Source organism: Palaemon carinicauda, chromosome 6 (assembly GCF_036898095.1).
Source record: "Palaemon carinicauda isolate YSFRI2023 chromosome 6, ASM3689809v2, whole genome shotgun sequence".
NCBI classification, from domain to species: Eukaryota; Metazoa; Arthropoda; class Malacostraca; order Decapoda; family Palaemonidae; genus Palaemon; species Palaemon carinicauda.
Genome location: NC_090730.1, coordinates 170,605,941 through 170,630,464, shown reverse-complemented (window position 1 = coordinate 170,630,464; position 24,524 = coordinate 170,605,941). Strand labels below are relative to the sequence as shown.

The 24,524-nt window shown below is 37.9% G+C and overlaps 1 long non-coding RNA gene and 1 pseudogene across 1 annotated transcript; one reads left to right on the top strand and one right to left on the bottom strand.

The window, feature by feature from the left end:
* The window catches only part of LOC137643348 (chitin synthase chs-2-like), a 342,298-nt pseudogene that overhangs the window by 95,954 nt on the left and 221,820 nt on the right, over positions 1-24,524 (top strand).
* On the bottom strand, positions 12,084-22,574 carry LOC137642284 (uncharacterized). The gene is made up of 3 exons (XR_011044726.1): positions 21,732-22,574; positions 21,252-21,370; positions 12,084-12,976 (listed from the first exon to the last, which is right to left on the bottom strand). It is a non-coding gene; the product is annotated as an uncharacterized lncRNA (long non-coding RNA).

Here is a 24,524-nt window from a genome sequence, read left to right as displayed (position 1 = left end):
TCTCCCAGCGTCAAGTATAAGAAATTTCTCATTGCCAAATGGAAACTTGTAAAATTGTAGTATATAATGTGATGATTGTTTCTTAAAATATGATGTATCAGTTCTCATTGTCTGTACTTACTGGAAAGGAAAAAAAAATAAGAAAAAAAGAGAAGCCTCTAGGCCAGCATTGCATTGGCTCCAGGAAGGAGATTTGGGTGCCTTCAGGAGGTGGTAATCAAGCCAATGCCATTCAATTGGTGGTACAGGGACCAAAAACCTGAACAATGTAATATGGAAGTCAAGAGTTGGTTGTCATGGAAACTGAATGATAGAAAAGCCACATTTGGTAAAATTCTTTTCCTCCAAGGTAAGTCTGTTTTCTTTGTAATTGCTGTAGGTGTGGTCCGTTTTCTGTTTCTGGAATGTTAAACAGGAGTGTTTCCAGTAATGATTTGCTTAGAAATGGGAGATTTGGAGACTTGCATATATTCAGCTGAGACTTTTTCATCAGAACTTTTATTGTAATGTGAATTATTATAATTTTACCCTCAAATGTCTTGGCAAAATGTTTTATTTTGAATGAAGACTTGTATAAATTGGCTTTAAAACTTTAGGGGGAAATGTCTAATTTTCTTTGAACTGTTTACTTAAATATATTCTGGAAAAAGACTTGAGTAACACTTGCTTTAATGACTTGTGAAAAACTTTTGTATCTAGTTACGATTTTGCAACACTTTTAAATCTAAAATGATTTAATAGCTTTATAGCAAATTAAGATATGCATGAAAATCGTAAATTAATGCATCGTAATCATCATGCTCGGAGATTGCCTTTAGTATTTCTATATGTGCTTGCTAAATATTTTGTTTAATCACGAATCATATGATTTTACCAAATGCTATATAGACAGTAAAAATAAGTTGTCACGCAGCTTGCCAAACTTGTTTAATCACGAATCTTGTTTTTCCAAAAGTTAAATTTATATTGATAGGAATAAGTTGCCACACATCTTGCCAAATGTTGCAAGTTAAAAGAAATAATTCCCCTTGAAATGAATTTACTTATGGGTAAGCTCATGATGTTATCCTTCGTCTTGTCACAGGACTTTTTGATACACCTAAAGACTCTCTGGCTCATTTAAAAGGGGGTACCAGCTTGTAGCACAAATGTTCCCATTTCATCTGAATTGTGCATCAACGACTGTACGTGAAATAAAGAATGGATAAAAAACCACAATGTCCATATTTAGTGTCTGTAGTGTGAAGTTCTCATTGATATTCTATTGTCAAGATTTTAAATAGATTTGAGATGGTTGAAAGGTAGTGAGAATACGTGAAATTAATTTGATAAAAAAAAATTGAGTTAACCGAAAATCATTGTTTGATTATAGCCAGAGCATTAAGTTGAGATTTCATCTTTAGAATGAGATGTCATTAACGATATTCTGTTGAGATTTAGTGCTTGAATTTAATGTCATTGAGGATGTAGTTATTAAGATTTGATTAAATTTAATATCAGGCTTTAGTATTATGTACGTGGGTCAGTATATACTGTAGTAAACTGTAAAATCTTGTGTAATATTACCTATTTAAAACTTTTCTATTAATTCCAAGCTTTTAACAATCTAGAAATTTTCACCTACTGATTTCCAGTTTCACAGCTATTACTCTTTAATTGTTTGGTTGAAATTCCCTCAAAATATTCTTAACTTTCTTCCTGTTTTTCTTCTGAAGTTAGAATTAATTTCTACCAAAAAGATTCTCTTACAATGTATGAGTTCTGACTGTTATGATTTACAGCATTTTGGTAAGAAAATTTGATCACATGTTGGTACTTGAAAAAATACATTCTAAAGCAGTAACACAAATACCAGTTCAATTATTTGTAAATATCATGTTAATTACTTTTTGTTGCCTGCACATATAGATTAATTTTATTGCCAGTGGTTCAAAATTGTTCGATTTCTAATATTTTTTATTCGCACCTGCTTTCTATACATTTTTAAGTACTGAATTCTTGAAAATAGACCCCCCTTTGTAAAATGCTCTTCCAGCACAATATTTTGTTACGTTAATCTTTACTAAGTATTATTTTATCCATAACTGCTTTGTATACATTTTTCAAGTATGAATTCACAAAAATAGTCGCCCCTTTGTAAAATGCTCTTCTAGCACGTTATTTTGTTACGTTAATCTTTACTATTTTACCATTACATAATATTCCAATCCATATCTTCCCTACGTATTTTTGCGTTATTCTGAACACTTTTTTTTTCTTTTTTTTCTGTGTTTTCATATTGCATTGTTTCGTCATTCTCATTACTGTACATTTTTAAACTGGTTTCACAAGTTCTATTGTATTCAAAGAAAAGGGTACAAAAGTATTTTACTGTAACCCCACGTTTAATTTTTGTAATTTGCCAGTTCGTTAATTCCCAATGGCTTATCTTTGGTCATGTTTTAGAACTTTCAAACCAGTTTCCTTAGAACCCGATTACTTTCACTTGGTTTGGCTCATTTGTAAAAATAGTTTAAGCTTACAATTGTTTTTATAACCAGCATATTTTCAATGTGAGGATATGTAAACCATGAAACATGGACATCTTATTGTGAAATTTCTCTCTCTCTCTCTCTCTCTCTCTCTCTCTTTTGATAAATATAGGTAGATAGTATTGTGTAATTGCATTTCGCAAAAAATAATTAGTTCTAATTTGTTGCTCTGGCACAATAGTAGCAAATGAATTGGTAATTTTTAAATATTAAACTTAGCCGGTGAATATATAATAGCTGCAACTCTGCGGCTCGACAGACAACATACTAAAAAAAAACTCGCGAGCGATCGCTATGCAGGTTGCGGGTGTGCCCACCAGCGCCAACTGTCGGCCAGATACCACTCTCGGATGTAAACAAAACCTTCAATTCTTCTCTGTCGACGTTGACGACAAGACGTACTTATACTCGCTGTAGAACCTGGAGTTTTTCCATCATCTTTGGTGAAGTACTTTATTTTGGTTTGAGCTTTCGCAGTACAGTGTTTTTCCTCAACATAAACTCTTGAACTCTTTATTGAAACGGATTATTTGTTGATGACTTGGATTGTTTTTGGAATTTTCTTTGACTAATTCAAAATGGCTGACCCTTCTCAAGTACCTAGGTTTCAAAAGTGTAATGCTAGGGACTGTAATAGGCGTCTTCCAAAGGCTTCTCTCGACCCTCATACTGTTTGTTCCAATTGTCCGGGTAAAACCTGTCAATTGGGAGATCGGTGTGAGGAATGCGTGGGCCTTTCGGAATTCGATTTTATCGAATATGATAAGTACACACGCAGACTAGAGAGAGATAGGGTAAGGAGAAGTTCTTCTAGGTCCGTAGATTTTTCCTCTCCACATGCCCCTGAACCTAATCCTTCCCCTGTAGTGGTTGTTCCTAACCCCCCTTCTAGCACTCAGGAACCGTCGATGCAAGACATGTTACGTGCTATCCATGCCTTGGGGGAGAGGGTTGAAGCGTTAGCAAGTGACCGTAATCAACTCATGGCTGACGTGAAGGAACTTAAGTGCCACAGTGCCACGGCGGAAAGTGGGAAAGTGATTAGTGCGCAAAGTGTTGTGAACAGTGTTGCGACCGAGGGTTCGTCTGTTCGTGCCTGTCGTTCACCTAGTCCGGGACCTCTTGCAAGCTCCCAAGCCCAGGGGAGAAGCAATGTCGTACGACTTATGGGTTCGAGAGGCCTTGATCAGCGAACAGACGTTCCCTCTATGGTATCAGGCGTATCTCGTCAAGATCGCCCCTACCATCAGACGAGAGAGCCCATTTTTACCTCGTCGTCCGAAGGCGTTTCACGCAAGAAACCATGGAGCAAGGTTTCTAGGCCTTTGAAACGCAAGTCGGTCCCTTCAGGACAGGTCCAACGTCCCGGATGTAGTCATTGGGACAGTTCAGACCCGTTGCTGTCATCGGATGACTGCTCGCCGCCTAAGCAAGGCAAAGTTGTGCCGTCTCAGACGCTAACCCCGGCTGTTACCGCACCCGTTACCGTAGACCCTAAATGGGTTATACTGCAGGACATGCAGTCTAAGCTTGCGTCCCTTATGGCAGATTACAACGCAGAGAAGGTTTCCGTTGAACCTAGCCGTTTATCTCATGGAGATCCTGGCCGTCAGCCACCCAAGCGTTCTGTTGTGCGTCCTGTTGACGTTGGTGTTGCCAGTTCACGTCAACCAGTTGGGGTTGTACCACACCCGATGCTGTCTCGTGTGGACTTTCAACATTATGTGGACGTTAAGCAACTCACTGATGCGGCTGGTAACGTTCAGGACGTTCGCCAACCATCAGAGTTGACTTGTTTTGACGCGGTGCGTCAACCTCCGCAACCTAGAGTTGTTTTGACTGCACAACCCAGGCGGTCTAAGCAGTCTCGGGTGGACGCTGTGCGTCCTCACGCACCTGTTGTTGTTGTTGACAGTTCCCAGACTGTTCAGCAGTTTCGGGACGCTGCGTCCTGCTCCGTCACGTATGCACCAGTGCGGGCGGACGCTGCATTTCAAGCATTGCCTACCCCTGTGCTTGTTTCTCATCAGTTATCAGATGAGGAACTTTCGGATGAGGACGTTGCTGACCCTCAGCCTGAGGATCATCCTTCAGATAATGATGAGCCTAGAGCAGTTCCGCCATCTATGGACTTTAAGAAAGTCATGCTCATCTTTAAAGAGTTGTTCCCTGAACACTTTGTCTCTGTGGCTCCTCGTTCGCCGCCGTCTGAGTTTGTTTTAGGCGTTCCTGCTGCCATGCCAGCCTTTACAAAACTCGTTCTCTCTCGCTCTTCCAAGAGAGCTTTACGGCTGTTAGGCGATTGGTTAGAAACCAAGAGGAGTTTAGGGAAGACTTCCTTTGCCTTTCCACCAACTAAACTCTCGTCTAGATCGAGCGTCTGGTATGCCACGGGAGAAGTTCTCGGCTTGGGAGTTCCTGCCTCTGCCCAGGGCGACTTCTCAAGTCTTGTAGACTCTCCCCGCCGCCTAGCCATGAGACGCTCGAAGATTAGTTGGTCATCCTCAGACCTGGACCATCTACTTAAGGGCATCTTTAGGGCTTTTGAAGTTTTTAACTTCCTTGACTGGTGTTTGGGAGCCCTGAGTAGGAAAATCTCATCAGCCGATAGAGATGTTTCCTTACTCATCATGTCCTGCATGGATAAGGCCATCCGCGATGGATCTAACGAGCTCTCCGCCTCGTTTACGTCAGGAATCCTAAAGAAACGAGAGTCTCTGTGCTCTTTTCTGTCAGCAGGAGTGACGCCCTGTCAACGATCTGAGCTACTCTTTGCCCCTTTATCTAAGTTCTTGTTTCCTGAACTTTTGGTTAAAGAAATTTCGTTGTCCCTTGTGCAAAAGGACACCCATGACTTGGTTGCGTCCTCGGCTCGCAAAGGGACCCCTTCGTCTGCCTTGTCTGCTAGACCGAGGATAGACACGCCAGCGTCCAGGTTTATTCCGCCCTTTCGTGGCAGAGCCCCCAGCAGGGGAAGTACTCGTGCCGAAGGAAAGAGAGGAAAGAGGAAAGGAACCAAGTCCTCGCGAGGCAGAGTCTGACTGCCCGCAGCTTCAGACAGCAGTAGGTGCCAGACTCAAGAACTTCTGGCAAGCCTGGGAGAAGAGAGGCGCAGATCAACAGTCTGTGAGGTTGCTCAGAGAGGGGTACAAAATCCCATTTGTACGCAAACCTCCTCTAGCGACGTCCCCCATCGATCTCTCTCCCAGGTACCGAGAGGAAGCAAAGAGACAAGCCCTGAAACTAGAAGTGTCTCTTTTGCTAGAGAAGGGAGCGGTGGTCAAAGTCTCGGACCTTCAATCACCGGGGTTTTACAACCGTCTCTTCCTAGTACCAAAGAAGACTGGAGGTTGGAGACCGGTGCTAGACGTCAGTGCTCTGAATGTCTTTGTCACAAAGACAAAATTCACCATGGAGACCACGAAGTCAGTTTTAGCAGCGGTCAGAAAGGGAGACTGGATGGTCTCTCTAGACCTAAGAGACGCTTACTTCCACATCCCCATTCACTCAGATTCCCAACCTTTTCTGAGATTTGTGTTCGACAATGTGGTGTACCAGTTTCGGGCCCTGTGCTTTGGCCTAAGTCCTGCTCCTCTCGTGTTTACGAGGCTTATGAGGAATGTGGCAAAATTCCTTCATTTATCGGGTATCCGAGCCTCCCTTTATTTGGACGATTGGCTTCTCAGAGCCTCGTCCAGTCATCGCTGTCTGAAGGATCTCAATTGGACTTTAGATCTGACCAAGGAATTGGGACTTCTGGTCAACTTGGAAAAGTCCCAGCTGATCCCATCCCAAACTATTCTGTATTTAGGGATGGAGATTCGCAGTCCAGTTTTTCGGGCTTTTCCGTCGGCCCCCAGAATAGATCAAGCCCTGCTCGTAATTCAAAAGATGTTGAAGAGAGAACGTTGCTCAGTCAGGAATTGGATGAGTCTGATAGGAACTCTATCATCCCTGGAGCAGTTTGTCTCGCTAGGAAGGCTACACCTCCGACCTCTACAATTCCATCTAGCTTTTCACTGGAAAAAGGACAAGACGCTAGAGGCGGTCTCGATCCCGATTTCCGAAAAAGTAGACTTGCCTGAATTGGTGGAAAGACAATATCAGTCTACGAGAGGGACTTCCCCTAGCAGTTCAGAAACCAAACCACGTCCTCTTCTCAGACGCATCGGATTTGGGTTGGGGTGCGACACTGGACGGTCGGGAATGCTCAGGTCTGTGGACCTCAAGTCAGAGGAGCATGCATATCAACGGCAAGGAGCTTTTGGCAGTTCACCTGGCCTTGATAAGCTTCGAAAGTCTCCTTCTAGACAAGGTGGTGGAGGTCAACTTGGACAACACCACAGCCTTGGCGTACATTTCCAAACAAGGAGGTACCCACTCTCTGACACTGTACGAGATCGCAAGGGACCTGCTCATCTGGTCAAGAGATCGAGGCATATCCCTAGTGACGAGGTTTATCCAGGGCGACTTGAACGTTCTAGCAGACTGTCTCAGTCGGAAAGGTCAGGTAATTCCAACCGAATAGACCCTCCACAAGGATGTGTGCAAGAGGCTTTGGGCGACTTGGGGTCAACCCACCATAGACCTATTTGCAACCTCGATGACCAAGAGGCTTCCAATCTATTGCTCTCCAGTCCCAGACCCAGCAGCAATACATATAGATGCCTTTCTCCTAGACTGGTCTCACCTAGACCTTTACGCATTCCCACCATTCAAGATTGTCAACAAGGTACTGCAGAAGTTCGCCTCTCACGAAGGGACAAGGTTGACGTTAGTTGCTCCCCTCTGGCCCGCGAGAGAATGGTTCACCGAGGTACTTCGATGGCTGGTAGACTTCCCAAGAAGTCTTCCTCTAAGAGTAGACCTGTTACGTCAGCCACACGTAAAGAAGGTACACCAAAGCCTCCACGCTCTTCGTCTGACTGCCTTCAGACTATCGAAAGACTCTCGAGAGCTAGAGGCTTTTCGAAGGAGGCAGCCAGTGCGATTGCAAGAGCGAGGAGGGCTTCTACCATTAGAGTTTACCAATCGAAGTGGGAAATCTTCCGAGACTGGTGCAAGTCAGTATCTGTATCCTCATCCAGTACCTCTGTAGCCCAAATCGCGGACTTTCTCTTATACCTGAGAAGAGTTCGCTCCCTTTCAGCTCCCACGATCAAGGGCTACAGGAGCATGTTGGCTTCGGTCTTCCGGCATAGAGGCTTAGATCTTTCCAACAATAAAGATCTACAAGATCTCCTTAAGTCTTTTGAGACCTCTAAGGAACATCGTTTGGCTACACCTGGATGGAATTTAGACGTGGTCCTAAGATTCCTCATGTCAGACAGGTTCGAGCCTTTACATTCAGCCTCCCTGAAGGATCTCACTCTTAAGACTCTTTTCCTGGTGTGCTTGGCCTCAGCTAAAAGAGTCAGTGAGATTCATGCCTTCAGCAAGAACATCGGTTTTTCGACAGAAAAAGCCTCTTGTTCTCTTCAACTTGGTTTCCTAGCCAAGAATGAACTGCCTTCTCGTCCTTGGCCTAAATCTTTTGATATTCCTAGCTTATCAAAGATCGTGGGCAACGAGTTAGAGAGAGCATTATGCCCCGTTAGAGCTCTTAAGTTCTATTTAGCTCGTACTAAGCCTTTAAGAGGTAAATCTGAAGCGTTATGGTGTTCGGTTAAGAAACCATCCTTACCTATGTCAAAGAATGCTTTGTCATATTTTATCAGATTGTTAATACGAGAAGCTCATTCACACTTGAGTGAGGAAGACCGATCTTTGCTTAAGGTTAAGACGCACGAGATTAGAGCTATAGCAACTTCCGTGGCCTTTAAGCAAAATAGATCTCTGCAAAGTATCATGGACGCGACCTTTTGGAGAAGCAAGTCAGTGTTCGCGTCATTTTACTTGAAAGATGTCCAGACTCTTTACGAGGACTGCTACACACTGGGTCCATTCGTAGCAGCGAGTGCAGTAGTGGGTGAGGGCTCAACCACTACACTTCCCTAATTCCATATCCTTTTAATCTGTCTCTTGAAATGTTTTTAATATTGTTTTTTGGGTTGTACGGAAGGCTAAGAAGCCTTTCGCATCGTGGTTGATTTGGCGGGTGGTCAAAGTCATTTCTTGAGAGCGGCCAGGTTAGGGGTTTGATGAGGTCCTGTTGTATGGGTTGCAGCCCTTGATACTTCAGCTCCTGGGAGTCTGTCAGCATCCTAAGGGGATCGCTGGGCTCCTTGAGGAAGACAGACTTAAAAGGCAGAGTAATCGTCTAAGTCGACTTCCTTACCAGGTACCTATTTATTTTGGTTTTGTTATATTGATAACTGTCAAAATGAAAAAACTCTTAGCTTATACGCTGTAAACATATTAACTCTGGTCTCTACCCACCTCCTTGGGTGTGAATCAGCTATTATATATTCACCGGCTAAGTTTAATATTTAAAAATGATATTTTAATTATAAAATAAATTTTTGAATATACTTACCCGGTGAATATATAAATTAAATGACCCTCCCTTCCTCCCCAATAGAGACGCAGCGGGACGAGAAGAATTGAAGGTTTTGTTTACATCCAAGAGTGGTATCTGGCCGACAGTTGGCGCTGGTGGGCACACCCGCAACCTGCATAGCGATCGCTCGCGAGTTTTTTTTTAGTATGTTGTCTGTCGAGCCGCAGAGTTGCAGCTATTATATATTCACCGGGTAAGTATATTCAAAAATTTATTTTATAATTAAAATATCATATTTAACAGCATTAAATCTCAACAATGTAATTTATTTGAATGATGAACAGGTAAATAACTAGCTTATTTCTGTTAGGAAAGTTTAGTAGTTAAGGTCATTTCATATATTACTTGCCTTGATATATACTGTATGTAAGCTGATGTAGGGGATTAGTCTACACGTTTCCAGTTTAGGGTATGTAAAGAACAGCTATCGTAGAATGTTTATGTAGTATTGTACTAAGTTAAATGAATGTCTTTATATCAATTAGAAAATTAATACAACAAACTATTTACAGATTTTCTGGATATTGAAATTGCTCAGTTATTTGCTTGTCATCAACTCTACTTGGTTCCGTATTTTAACTATTTTATCCCATATTTTCAACTCCACTTTTTCGCTTATTTTCAATCCCACTTTCAAATCAATTCCACTTTTCATTTAACTCCACTTTTTTGCTTATTTTCAATCCCACTTACAATTCAATTCCACGTTTTCATTTATCCTGAACTCCATTTTCCTTCATGCTCAATTCTGCTTTTCCCCATATTGTTCACTAAAGAAATATTACACAAATGCATCGATATATTTGAGATATGAGATTTAATAGAACTGTGGTGAAATCTTTGAATTAGATACTGAAATTTGATAATGATTGTTCATTTATTGAAACCTAAGTTTTGCAAAGAACTTAGCCTAAATTTTGCAAAGGACTTTGACATAAAACTCCCTGGGACTTTAGACCTCCTCATTCTTGAATGAATTTTTTGCCGGGGCAAATTAATTTAGTTGTTCTTTGATAAATTTTATGAAAATTATACCAAGATAAAATTTGCTAAGGACTTTCCTTGATAAATTTGATATGAACTATACCTTGATAAATTTAACAAAACTTCCACTAAAACAATTAAGCTACATTATCATTTACTCTCGAATGAGTTTACCATTTCAGTTTCTCGACTTCGAAGAAAATAGCGATAATTGATAGGTTTTAAGCATGAAATTCCTACCATAAATATAGTTTTCCGCTGTATCCTTTGAAGTAATTGCATTGTGCTTCCCACATTACAAATTCTATTTAATCTTTGGCCATTATTATGGACCAAAATAAATCAGTCGAATGTTCCATTCAAGGCTTTACATTGCCAGCGACAATCGAATGGTTAACCCTTTTATTGCAATCCAAAATAACGAAAGATTTTACAATCATTGCTCTCGGTAAATCTAATTTTATAACTTTAAATAGAACTAAATTTTTTAGATAGGCCGATATAGTGTATTAAAGTTTTTATTCATTGAATATTAGACCCAGCAATAACATATTCTCTCTCTTTTTTTTTTTTCCCTAATACCCACACATAACCCAGATTCAGCTATAGAAGATAGGATTGAAAGTACTGTACTGAAATTTTTTAAATTGAATTTTCAAGATCAAAATTAAAATTTTAGTTACTGAAAATATTTTAGATTAAAATCTTGGCAATAGAATACCTATTGAAGAATCTTCAAACTACATAAATCTATAATGGCCTGGTGGTCCATGTGCAGTAGAAGGTTGACCTCGGTCCGATTTGGCTATCCTGCCGGAGGTGGAAGTAGGGATAGAAAGAATATTCGCTGCCCATCTCCTCCTCTTTACCCGACTCAATTACGTACACGGAGTGATGCTCTATTTTCCGAGACGATCTGGGCATTTGTGTTATCTCGTCTGCTTTTGAAAGGGCTGGGAGAGTCTGGTGTAATGGAATGAACTGTGTACTTTGTAAGAATTAAGGATGACCCATAATTTCTTGAATATTAAAATTTGTTTAAAATATTCCTTTTTTTGCTTTAATTTGATCCCCTTTTTTTAATAAGACATTTGGTGAGAATGTAACGGGCAAGTTAGGCTACCAGTAGTCATTTATGCAAATTCCACGTAATTTTGGTAACTGAATTTCTTTTTGTAACAAAAAGTAAGGATTGAGCTTTTCAAGCTTTAGATGATTTTCTTAAATGAATTTTCCTTTAATTCTTGAACAGAATATATTAGGTTATTTTTAATGGTATTAAAATAACCTGGCTAACCAAGAAATTTTAATGATTATCAAATATGGAGAAATTTATGATGTATCCGGTTAATTCACCCATTTAGCAAATTATTGGTAAGGACGTTGATCTAATGAAAAGCACAAAATTAGAAGATGGCATGCGATCAAAGTTCACTAAATTAAGTATAAATTTTTCACTAAATTTATTAATTTCCTAAAGTGGAAGTTAGATTTATATGCCATCGTCAAATAAAATTGCTGAAAGTAATTTGGTCTTTTAGGTTTTTCATGAAGTCAAAGCAAGTGTTACTTGAATCTTTTTCCAGAAAATATACAAATAATTCAAAGAAAATGGACTTTGTCCCCTTTAATGTTTTCAGGAAATGTTGCCAAATTTTTTGAGGGTAAACTATATCAATTCATACTATGAAGTTTGGTGAAAAGGAGTCCTTCCCCAATTATCTAAGTAAATTGTTACTGGGAACACTGCTGCATAATATTCTATTAACGAGAAACTGATAAAAAACCTCCAGCAATTACAAGGAAAACAGACTGAACTAGGAGAAAAACAAGTGGCTTTTCTATAGTTTTCATGACAACCAACTATTGGCTTCCATATAACACAGGCTTTTGGTCCTTGTGATACCAATGAATGGCATTGGCAAAGTTACCACCTACTGAAATCACCCACTCTTTCCTGAAGCCAATACAATGCACAAATTAAAAAACTTGTTCAACTGTAAAACTCTTAAATGGTATCAAATAAACACATGTCCATAAGTATTGTTTTTTATTTACTCTTGCAAAATTAACTAGTTCAGTAGCTTAGAAGTAGTCACAAATTACTTCAGCTATCCAAAACCTTTCATACCACATTTGGTCTAATGAAACCCTTTAACTTTAACAGTAGTTAATATAGCCCCTATGTGGTAGATAAGCATTCCAGAATTATACCAAATACAGTTTAGGATGTTCTTACAATAATTTGCTCAACTCCAATTATCAAGTTCATGATTTAGTTCTTGTCTTATTGGAAGTTAACCCAACTGAAGGAATTGTTTTAGCTCATGACATTTCAATTATATCTTACAGTAATTTTAACTAAAGTCAAGACTAGTCATAAGCAGCTTAAAATGTGTTACTATAAACTATGTTCTATAAGGTAGCAATCATTCACCTTGACATCTGTAAGCTGGATTCCCATTAAAATATTTCGAAGTATATCACATTACACTGAAGGGGGCAGTAAACATCGATACATATTTTTGTTGAAGGATGAAGTAATATAATCAACATGCAAGTAAGTATCTGAGAGTGCATCTAAAAGAGCGAATCTAAAATAGGCATGTATACATCTAAATAGAGCATGTATCTGAAAGTGTGTATAAGGGCCGGAAGAACCCTCCAAAGACCTACACAAGCAATGCCTATAGTGCAATGACAGCATCACCACCCCACAAGTTAAGATTATCTAAAAAAAAAACTAATATTCCTTAATTTCTGACAAAACCATTGTTTTTTCTTTGCAGACTAAATCTGAACTTTCTAAAAATAAACAAATTAATGGTTATATGTGTTAAGTTTCGTCGGTGCTATTACAGGTGTCACTTGAGGAATTTTAAATCCAGCATTTTCAGGCTGCCTTCTTACTTGGTCAATCAAAATTCTATCTTGAAGTTTCAATCAGCACATAACAAAAAACCTGAAAAAAATATAAAATATTTAGTTTTATTTCTTACTTCTATTCTCCCATATCCTCTTAAACAAACCAAGGAAAATATATTTAAACAATATTTGAATTACTCAAACAAAATTATTTTGTAAAACCTGTTATCATTATTAGTCAAACAATGACTTAGATTTGTATTTTTCAAACATAAAATTTTACTATGGTTAGTTATAATTTTTTAATATTTTTCCGTTAGGGTCATCTTCTCAAGGTAGTGTTCTAAAGATATTTTAATTTCAACTTAAACAATGAGTTTATCAATTTTAGATTAACATGTAGTCATGACAACTACTTCTACATACTATGAATCACACTACAGGAAACATTTACAAGATTAAAATACATTTCAGTAAAAATATTTGGAATCGACAGGTTTCACAATATACTTTAAATTTATGGGCTGATAAATTTCACTATGCCACTAACATTTATACTGTACAACCATAAGTTTAGGAAACCTAGTCAAGGTTAACGGAAATAGGTAATTTTTGCAGTTTCTTTTGAGAGAAAAACATAAAAATAGCATCGGTAAATCTTCAAGGAGTATTGTCACACCTACCGGCCAGGAGCCAGACAATAAGGTCTTGGGAGTGATTTCCCCATTAGAAATTTTGGCAATTGTAACATGCCCCATGAATTACACAACCAGCATTGCAACAAACAATATGAACCAATTAATCCTATTCAGCAATTAACCATAGAACTAACCCTGTGAACTAATAAATATAACTAAGAATCACTCGACCAAATGAACCCATCAATACAACTAACCCTATGAACCAATCAGTACAAATATTACTATGAACCAATCAATGCAACTAACCCTACGAACCACATAGACTAAAATTAACCTTATAAACCATCAACACTAGAATCCACCCTTTGAACAGATTAACATAACACGAGATTTAACCTTACGAACAAATTGATACCAGAATTAACCCTATGAACCAATTGACACTACTCCTCCCTATGGACCAAACCACACTAGAGTTAACCCTATGAACTAATCAGAATGAATTAGCCCCATGAACCCGTTAACACTAAAACCCTATGAACCAATTAACACCAGATTTAGCCCCATTTACCATTAACCCTACGATCCGTTAACACTATAATGAACCATACAAACCATTAGAACTAGAATTAAACCTATGAACCATAAACACCTATCAATCCTACAAGCCATTAACACTATAATTAACCCTACGAACCATTAACACTAGTATTAACCCTAAAAACTAATCAACACTAGATTCAACCATAAGAACCAATTCATATGAAGCAACCCTAAGAATCAATTGATATGAATTAACCCTACGAACCAATTAACACTAGATTCATCCCTATGAAATAATCAATTTTATTATTACTTGCTAAGCTACAACACTAGTGGGAAAAGCAGGACACTATAATTCCAGGGGCCCCAACAGGGAAAATAGCCCAGTGAGAAAAGGAAACATGGGAAAATAAAATACAACAGTAACAATATTAAAATAAATATTTACTATATAAACTATAAAACCTTTAATAAAACAAGAGGAAGAGAAATTAGAAAGAATAGTGTCTAAGTGTACCCTCAAGCAAGAGAACCAACTCAACCCAAGGACAGTGGAAGACCAGTGCCATAGCCTCTGTACCATGGTCTTTGGTTTGTATTAGTGTTGGCTTTAATACAAACCGAAGGCCATGGTACAGAGGCTATGGCACTACGCAAGACTAGAGAACAATTGTTTCATTTTGGAGTGACGTTCTCCTAGAAGAGCTGTTTACCATAGCTAAAGAATATTTTTCACCTTTAAAAGAGTTGTCAGATGTATGAGAGGAAAAGCTCTACAGAATAAGTCAGACTATTAGGTCTCTATGTAGGTAAAGGGAATATGAACGATAACCAGAGAGAAGGATCCTATGTACTACTGTCTGGCCAGTCAAAGGACACCATAACACACTAGCAGTAGTATCTCAACGGGTGGCTGGTGCGCTGGCCAACCTACTACCAACACTATATTCCCACAAGAACCAATTAATATAAATTAACACTAGATTTAACCCTGTAAACCAATTAACACTAAACTCGTACTATGAAACAATGAACATTAGATTCAAGCATAAGAACCAATTAATACTAGACAACCCTATGAACTAATTAAAATGAATTAACCATAGGAACCATTAACATTAGAATTGACCCTATGAACCATTCCACACTACTAATCAATATGAACAAATTCACACTAGAATTAAAACTATGATTTAATTAAAATGAATTACCCATTAATATGAGAATTACCCTAATGAACCAATCAACACAAATTAAAATGAATTAACCACATGAACCATTAGTACTAGAATTAACCCTAAGAACCAGTTAACATTAGAAATTAACAATGAATCAATTAACACCAGAATTAACCCATGAATACTAAATTAACTATGAACCAATTAACATCAGATTCAGCCCTATGAACCATCAAAACTATAGTCAATTCTTTTAAGCGAGGCAGATTTGCACCGACTCACAGGGGTGCCCTTTTAGCTCGGAAACGCTTCCTACTCGCTGATTGGTTGGACAATATAATTCTAACCAATCAGATCGCAGGAAACTTTTTCCGAGCTAAAAGGGCACCGCTGAGAGTCAGTGGAAATGCGTCGTTAAAAAAAATAGACTATAGAATTAACCCTACGAACTATTATCACTAGAATTAACCCTCAGAACTATTATCACTAAATTAACCCTACAAACAATTTACACTATAATTAACAATACAAGCCATTAACACTATTATCAACCCTTCGAACCATTAACACTACAATTAACCCTATGAACAAATTAACACTAGATTCAATCCTATGAACCAACCAACACTAGATTCAACCAGAAGAACCAATTTACATGAAATAACCCTATGAACCAATCAACAGATTCAGCCATTAGAATCAATTAACACTAGAATCAACATTATGAACCTATTAATAGTAATTAACCCTAGAATGCATGGGCAGCTAGGGGCCAATACACACTGCAAAGACCAATAAGTAATGCTTACAAAGCATCACATGAGGTCCAATGAAGGCCAGTCAGTAGAAGGAAAAAAAAAAAGGCCGATTAAGGGAAAAAATTCATCTAAAGCTGGAACAGGTTTCATTATCTTTGTAATAGGGTACTTAACATTAATTTTGCACTCCTCTACCGCTCCAGATTTGGTCGCCATCTTGGAAAAATTGCAGAGGAAAAATTTTCTTGCAAATATCTTGCTTATGACTCATTTTAGCTGAAAGTTTACTGATACATAAAAGTCATCAAATTTCCTATAAAATCTCATTATTGTGATATTTTTAGCAGTTTTGGTACAAGGAGTATGATAATATTTTTATCTAATTTTTTTCTTCCCCTTGTACCTGATTAGCATGTGGTTATTTTTCTTGTATGCAATATTAAATAATGCTTTTAGTTTCTAAGCTAACTGTGGTTCTTTTCTTTCAGGACTATGAAAACAGACCAATAGCCTTACCAGTGATTGCTTTATTATGGAAAAAGTCTTTATTAAATAAAATACTTTATTTGTGAAGACATTAATAGATTGCAGCACTAAATGGAAAGCAATATGAATTAAAAGGCCTGAAAAGAGTGAGTGCATGAAAAATGTAGGAAGGTGTACACAAACGCAAGGAGTGCTTAAGCTTTCCGGCCAAGACAGGAAACCTCGCAAGTGCCTTAAATCTCTCGAAAGTCTAGTACCAGATTTCGACTTTCTTAATGAATGTCCCCCCACCCTGGAGGGGAAAAAAAAAACACCTCAGGCGAGCACAAATCTGTTCGTGTTGACTCTTCACGTTGGGGACATTATTCTAAAAGTGGGTGAAATGAGAAATGATGAGTGGGGCAAAACCCCATGTACTCTCATTATCTAATGTAGTCGATTTATAGGTGCTGCAGAGGCAAGGTACCATTGAACTTGCATGAAAAAAATACAACCAAGCATATTCTAGGATGAAACGTGGTTCTCCCAAATGTGATAGTTATAGAGCAAATGACACATGCTTAAGCATATTCTGGGATGAAACGTGGTCTTCCTAAATGTGATAGTTATAGAGCAAATGACACATGCTTAAGCATATTCTTGGATGAAATGTGGTCTTCCCAAATGTGTGTTATAGAGCAAATGTTCACATGCTTCTAGCTACCGGGAACAAAATACAGAAGAATGTCAATTTACTTTTAGTAAGATTTTTGAGGCATAGGGGTGAACTACCAGCTGAAAAAATAGTATGAACTGAAAAAGATATGGAGAAGACAGTTACAGCAAACAAAAATCCAAGCCTGTGGTGTGTTTCTGTGACAACAAAATTCAGACTGATGCTTAGTATGAAAAACAAAGATTATCTAGCAGCCCAAAGTACAAAATGTGCTAAGCGTGCTCGGCGAATGATTTGTCCTACCACAGACAATGTTTGATGAAAATGCTCAAAACAAGTCAAAACAGGTTTCTTTCAAATGAGAGAAATAATAGCTGGCTTACGACATTGCTCACCATTAGACTGAACAATGAGGGTTAGACAGTAAAACAAGCTACTGAAGATGCAGACAGACTGATTGTTGTTACTTCTATTGAAGAATCTACCATGGCTGAATCAATAACAATTGTAAGAGAAGATGTAGACCTCTTAATCCTCCTTACAGCCTTGGTTGGATCAAGGACAAATATATAATCTTTAAACCAGGCAGAGGAAATCCAGAAAGCAAGATGTACACACCAACTCCAAGAAATTTGGATTAGTCATCAAGGACATTCTCTTCCTACGTGCATGTAGCGAGTCGGACACTACTACCAACACTTTTAGACAGGGAAAACAAGTTTATAGGCTTTTGGAAAAACATGAAATATAAGATCTTGTTGCTGTATTTAAAGAACCATCTGCTGAATCTGCAAAGATTACTGAAGAATGAAAGTAGGAAAGAATTTCATTCTTCACTTACATGGACATGGACATAATTAATGCTAACCCCTTCCTGATTTGAGATTTCTGTGCCATGCTCAGTCACTCATTAAAAATAAATTCCCTTTGGCTTCTGTGGTTCCTACAGATGCAACTGCTCGATTTCATTCCTCACGTACATATCACTAAGTGCAAATGTGGTTGGGAAATGACTAAGTCTCCAACAAATTAGGGTTGGGATGCAACTCCAAAAGGATTGGTTCCAGTCACTACAGAACAGCTCCACCAGAACTGCTCACATACTCATTCAAATGTGATAAAGGTTGCATGACTGCCACATGCAGCTGTAGAAAGGCAGGATTAAAATGTTCCGTGATGTGTTTCTTGCAAAGGATTGTCATATTCAAACTCTTGACGGAATTTATGAAGACTCATGGAATAGAATATTCAGAATATTTTAATAGGACGGCCAGCGACCCACTCATTTTTTTTCTCTTATACTTGCTAAGCTACGACCCTAGTTGGAAAAGCAGGATGCTGTAAGACCAAGGGCCCCCTTGGAAAATAGCTCAGTGAAGAAACAAAATGAAGAAATAAACTTTAAGAGAAGTTCAAGAACAATATCAACATTAAAATAAATCTTTCATTTATACACACCCACAAAAAGACAAGATAGAATAGTGCGCGAGTGTACCCTCAAGCAAGAGAACTCTACCACAAAATAGTAGAAGACCACAGTACAGAAGCCTATGAAGACTAGAGAACAATGGTTTGATTTTGGAGTGTCGTCCTCCTACAAGAGCTACTTACCATACTAGAGTATCTTCTACCCTTACCAAAAGGGAGGTGGCCACTGAACAACTAGGGCGCAGTAATTAATCCCTTAAATAAAGAAGAATTGTTTGGTAATCTCAGTGATGTCAGGTGTATGAGGACAGAGGAGATGGTTGAAAGAATAGGCCACACCATTTGGTGTATGTTGGAAATAGAAAAATGAGCTGTAACCAGAGAGAGGGATCCAATGTAATACTGTCTGGCCAATTAAAGGACCCAATAATACACTTAAAAAAAATGTGTACAAACCTTCCTGGAATTAAAGTTCATGGCCACCCCACAAGGGATGAAGGTGTCAGGGAAGTGATAGATACATGCCAAGCTGTTATATTTCTTACAACCGTTCTACAAAAGAACCAAACTGCTTGTCATTACTTTCCTTTGAAGAACAATATAGTTCGCTATACTTCTCATTACAAGAAAACCAATGCTTTCCAGGAAATCAATACTTAAAATTATTATTACTAATAGGCAAGCTACAACCTTAGTTGGAAAAGATGCTATAAGCATAAGTGCGCCAACAGGGAAGCATAGCCCTGTGATAAAAGGAAATAAACGATACGAGAAATAATGATCAATTAAAATAAAATGCTAGAAACAGTATCGTCAAAACGTATTTCATATATAAACTATAAAAAGGCTTATGTCAGCCTCTTCAACATAACACTCTTACTGCAATTTTGAACATTTCAAGTTCTACTGATTCAACTACCTGATTAGGAAAATTATTCCACAACTTGGTCAAAGCTGGAATAAAACTTCTAGAATACTGTGCAGGATAGAGCCTCATGATGGAGAAGGCCTGACTATTAGAATGAACTTCCATGTCTAGTGGTACACAATATTTTTATCTTGGACCTAGTAATAAGTGTTATTTGAGGGGAATGTACATAACGGATAAAACAGATTGATTAGTCGACACTTGTTTATTTACAGTATTTTCTTTTCATATACTAAATGATCTGGGGCGGAAACAGCTGCCTACTCCCAAGGCAGATTTTGCTTACATACTGCGTTATAATAAAAGTTCCACACAGTGACTAGAGCCTCCATCACCTAATTTTTTTCTCCATTAGCAGTTTGGGAGATAGAGTGGTAACATACGCTTTGATAAGCCTTGAATTTCTATTACCAAGTAATTAGGAAAATAAATATACTCGAGCCCTATTTCTAACTTCTTTAACTACTCTTCGGCAGATCTTAGATTCAACTATATGATGATAGCAGAATTAGGGGTTAGCCTTCTAGTGTCAACTTGAGTTAGCCTACTGCCTAGTTTTAATTTCTTTCATATTTAAAAGAATTGTAATACAGTGGTAGTATTCTAACTTTGGGGTGGAGGATAGCTAGGGCTCCACCTTGTGGGACGTTTTAATTTTCATTTATCAATTTTCTATTACAGAGAAGTAAAACAAGTTTTCAGTGCATCTTACCAATATGGTGCAATGCTTACTGCCAAGATCATAAGAGTCAGTTGTGCCTCTTGGAGTAGGGCTTGAGAAATTCAATTCTCTAGTTTATATTTTTCTCCTCTATGTGGGTGGATGATTCTGCTAACATCTCATTACATTTCCCTTGTAAGCAACTGTGAAACCTCATCTGTTCAGCATTGGATTAGGTAATAAACAATGATAGACACTTCAGAACACTGAAAAAAGACTTCTACGCGTGTGTGATCATAACCTATCTCGTCTCAACATATCAGATGTGACTCGTTCAATATGATGTCCATTTTAAGTTAACCAATTGCAACACTTAGGGGTCTGGACCTGAACTATTCATCTCTCTGGACACTCAAAACATCCCCGTATACCAAACTTCCAACCTTATCTAGATTTTTGGGATGGGAGGAGTTCATATACTGTAAGTCCAGTGATGCCCTTTGGCCTCAATACAGCTCCAAGGGTGTTCACTAAGCACTAAACTACAGTGGCAGTCAGTGATCAAGTCTGTACTATGCATATTGATACATAGGTCCTAGAGCAGGGAAGACATTATATCTTTGAAAGCTCTTAGAACCCACACAGCTTTTTCAAGAAATAGGTTTTTTTCTTGTCAAAACACCATTTTGACATGCTCCCAAAAAACATTGCCCAATTATCAATTTTAGATATTGAAGGTAAACAAAGAAATGAGCCCAACAATCATTTTCAATTGCTAGTCACATGCAGAAAATTGTCTAAAGTGTTAAGGAGATAAGATAACTCACAATGTGTATGATAGTGAAGTTAAAAGTTAGAAAAAAATATACCAAAAACTTTCTCATTACATCTTGAAATTGTAATATCTAAATTATGTAAAATTGGGAAGGAGGGTTTCTATAGTGAACTGCTGCCTAAGAGATGGACAACTGCATACATCATACAAAGAAAAGGGGAGAAAGAAATAGGTATACTTTACGATATATCAAACAACAAAAAGCTGCCTAACACTAAAGTATATAAAGATGGATTACAAAAATATGCAATTTGCTTACATTTTGAAAGCCAATGTCCGCAAGTTGTTCACACACGGTTGTATAGTTGGCGGCTATTCCTGTTTTTGCTTGTACTGTCCGCTTTTTTTTTTTTTTGAGTGAAGAATTATAGTCAGCTGCTGAAATAACAATAATTTGTATTATTTCTTAACTATAATTTAAATATTTCCACATTACCCCCCACAATATTTTGGTCCTTCAACCTTGTCTAATTATATTAATTTGCAGCACGCCCTACTCCCTGTAGGGTTTGAATAGGCAACTAGAATTGGAGACAAGTAGAGGTACAAGAAGAGGATAGGCATGATGAAGTTGTCAAAAGAAAATTTACTCAAGATCTGTTTTGTTGTTGTAACTTCTTCCAATTTTGGAGCAAATGAAACTACATTATTCTTATCATTGACCGATGAAGTCCCATCCGTGTAATTGTTTTTATCATATGTTGACACAGTTTCCATGGATAGTGGTTCACATACTTACCCCCAGAAACAGGTGAACATAAAGTGGCAAAGAAAAGTTTTCAGCAGCAGCCCAGGCTTAGTGTAGCAGTAATGTTGTTTGTTGAGATAGTTGGACCAACCAGGCAATGGACACGGTGGCGTATATTAAGTCTTTCTTTAATAAGCTTGTGACAGGAGTACTTGTTTGCTTTCCACGCGCAAGTAAGGCCTCAGGTCGGGGACGCATTTACTAAAGACGCTCTTCAACCTTGTATCGTACAGGATCAGTTTAGACGACATGAATAGAGAACACCTGTAAAAAAGATATGTGGATTAGGACACTTCCATTACGTTGTCTGCTTCAACAATGATTAATATACAGGTAGTTATCAACTTACGACAGAGATAAGGACCGAGAGATGCGTCTCAAGTCAATTTCGTCATATGTCGAACTGAAAAAGCGAAGTTTCTGTAGATTTATTATGATGCGTTATGTTTCGGCAATCATCTCTTATATTCTATCAATATTTTCTTACTATCATTATTCCATTTTCTTGTTTCATATGATATATGCATTATTAATTCATTTGTTTTATTTTCAATTTTGAAAGCATTTTACCAATGAAGAAGTACTTAAAATTTTATTTACCTTTGGTTATGATCAGGTAATCTAAAAGTGCTGCTCCCTACCCTATCAAAATATGGCGTATATATGTATGTATGACATTTCTTTTTTCTTAATTTCTTAACTTATTAGAAATATCTTCATGATGAATATTGTGTCAATATGTTACAGGAAATCAGTTTCCATACAGTTCGTCTAATAGGGTATAATGCGAAATCTTTGTAGTTCTTTCGCTGTCTGTGTGCTCGCTCTCGCAACCGTATACGGGTAGTTCATTTTTAAAGCTTCACACAGTATTCAATTTTCATTTCAATATTAAGCCCTCATATTTCATTAGACATTAGTGTTTAATTATGGTTTATTAAAGCACATTTATATTCTATTTTCCAATTTCTTGATCATATCAATAATCAACACTTACTTTCGGTTGGCATCAGCTGATCTCAAGGTCACGCTGCCGTATTACAATAATGTGCACATATGTACGAATAACACCAATTTATATAATTTCTTGCCATTCGAAATCTCTTCATAATGAATATTACAACAAAAACAATGTTATAAGGTAACATTTTCCATATACTTTAGTTTGTTTATAGACATTATTAGTTATAAAAGGAATACGCACCTATCCCCTGCTTCTGAAAGAAATCTAAAAATGCCACTTGTATGGTAGGACACATCATTTCCAAGAATCTTGGCAAGGATGAACCTGCCACCCTCACCTCGAGCCTCAAACAAATATCTATTCCGCAAGTTGTTATAATTGGGGCATTCGGTCAACAAATGCCTTACTGTTAGAGGTACTAAACAGTTGTCACAATACGGTTAGTGTTGGCCCTTCAGCAGAAACTCATGCGTCAACCGAGTGGGACCAATACGGAGACGACAAAGAGACGTCTCCCATTTTCGGGGCATCATATTATACCTCCAAGGAGATATGTCATTTGTTACTTCCCTCATTTTATTGCCATCTTGACTATCCCATTGCTGTTGCCATTTATTGAAAACCAATTTCTTGATGTCAGGTAAGAAATCATTACAGGGAATGGGATACCTTCTTGGCAGCAACTCGGATGCAGCCTCCTTAGCCAGTGAATCTGCCTTCTCATTCCCGGACATACCTACATGTGCTGGAACCCAACAAAATTGAACTGTTATACCTCTCCGTCAAATAAGGAAGAGCCATTCTAAAATCTTTAAAACTAGAGGGTTATTAGAATTAAAAACTTCCATAGCTTGAAGGACACTCCTTGCATCACTAAAAATTGTAAAATTACCCTCCTTCTCCAACGCTATTTTCTCAATAGCGGTTAATAAGCCATACAGTTCGGCAGTAAATATGGAAGCGGTCAGAGGAAGTGCACCTCTACAATTGAAACCATTATTATGTACTCCAAATCCAACGCCAGCATCAGATTTGGAGCCATCAGTATAGATAAAAGTTGATCCTCTATGTTCTTTAACATGTTCATTAAAAAGAGACCTGGCTTCTAGGTCTGACATATTCTTCTTATCTCCAATAAAATATTTACAAAAAGATATCTCTGGTAACTTCCATGGAGGCGTTGATGATACCTTGAATGGAAGTACCTTATTTCTAATTATATCCAGACTATTTAATAATCGTTTCACCCGAAAGCCATAAGGTTGAGGAGATTTTGGGTGCAACTTAAAGTATGATGCGTGTCTTACAAGGCTAGAGAGTTAGGGAGTCTTTGCAATCTAAACCAATACCGAAGAATGGAAGACATTCGGTAAAGGTCTAGAGGTAACTCTCCAGCATCAACAAGGAGACTTGGGATAGGCGAGGTTTTAAAAGCTCCAGTAGACAATCTAATACCTGCATGATGTATCGAGTCTAATATTTTTAACCGGCTTGGGGTGGCTGAAGAATATACCTCACAACCATAACTAATTTTGGAAAAAATCAAGGCCTTGTATAATTTTAAAATAGTATTGCGGTCTGCCCCCCATGATGTATGGGACAATACTTTTAAGATATTCAGAGCTTCAACACATTTAGCTTTTAGCACTTTTAGGTGAGAAACCCACGTAAGTCTACAGTCAAATATCAAATCTAAAAATTTGGTTTCCGATACACATGGTATCCGTTGACCTTCAATGTATATATCCGGGTCTGGATGTACTCCCCGGATACGACAAAAATGGACAATGGTAGTTTTACTTGTCGAGAACTTAAATCCA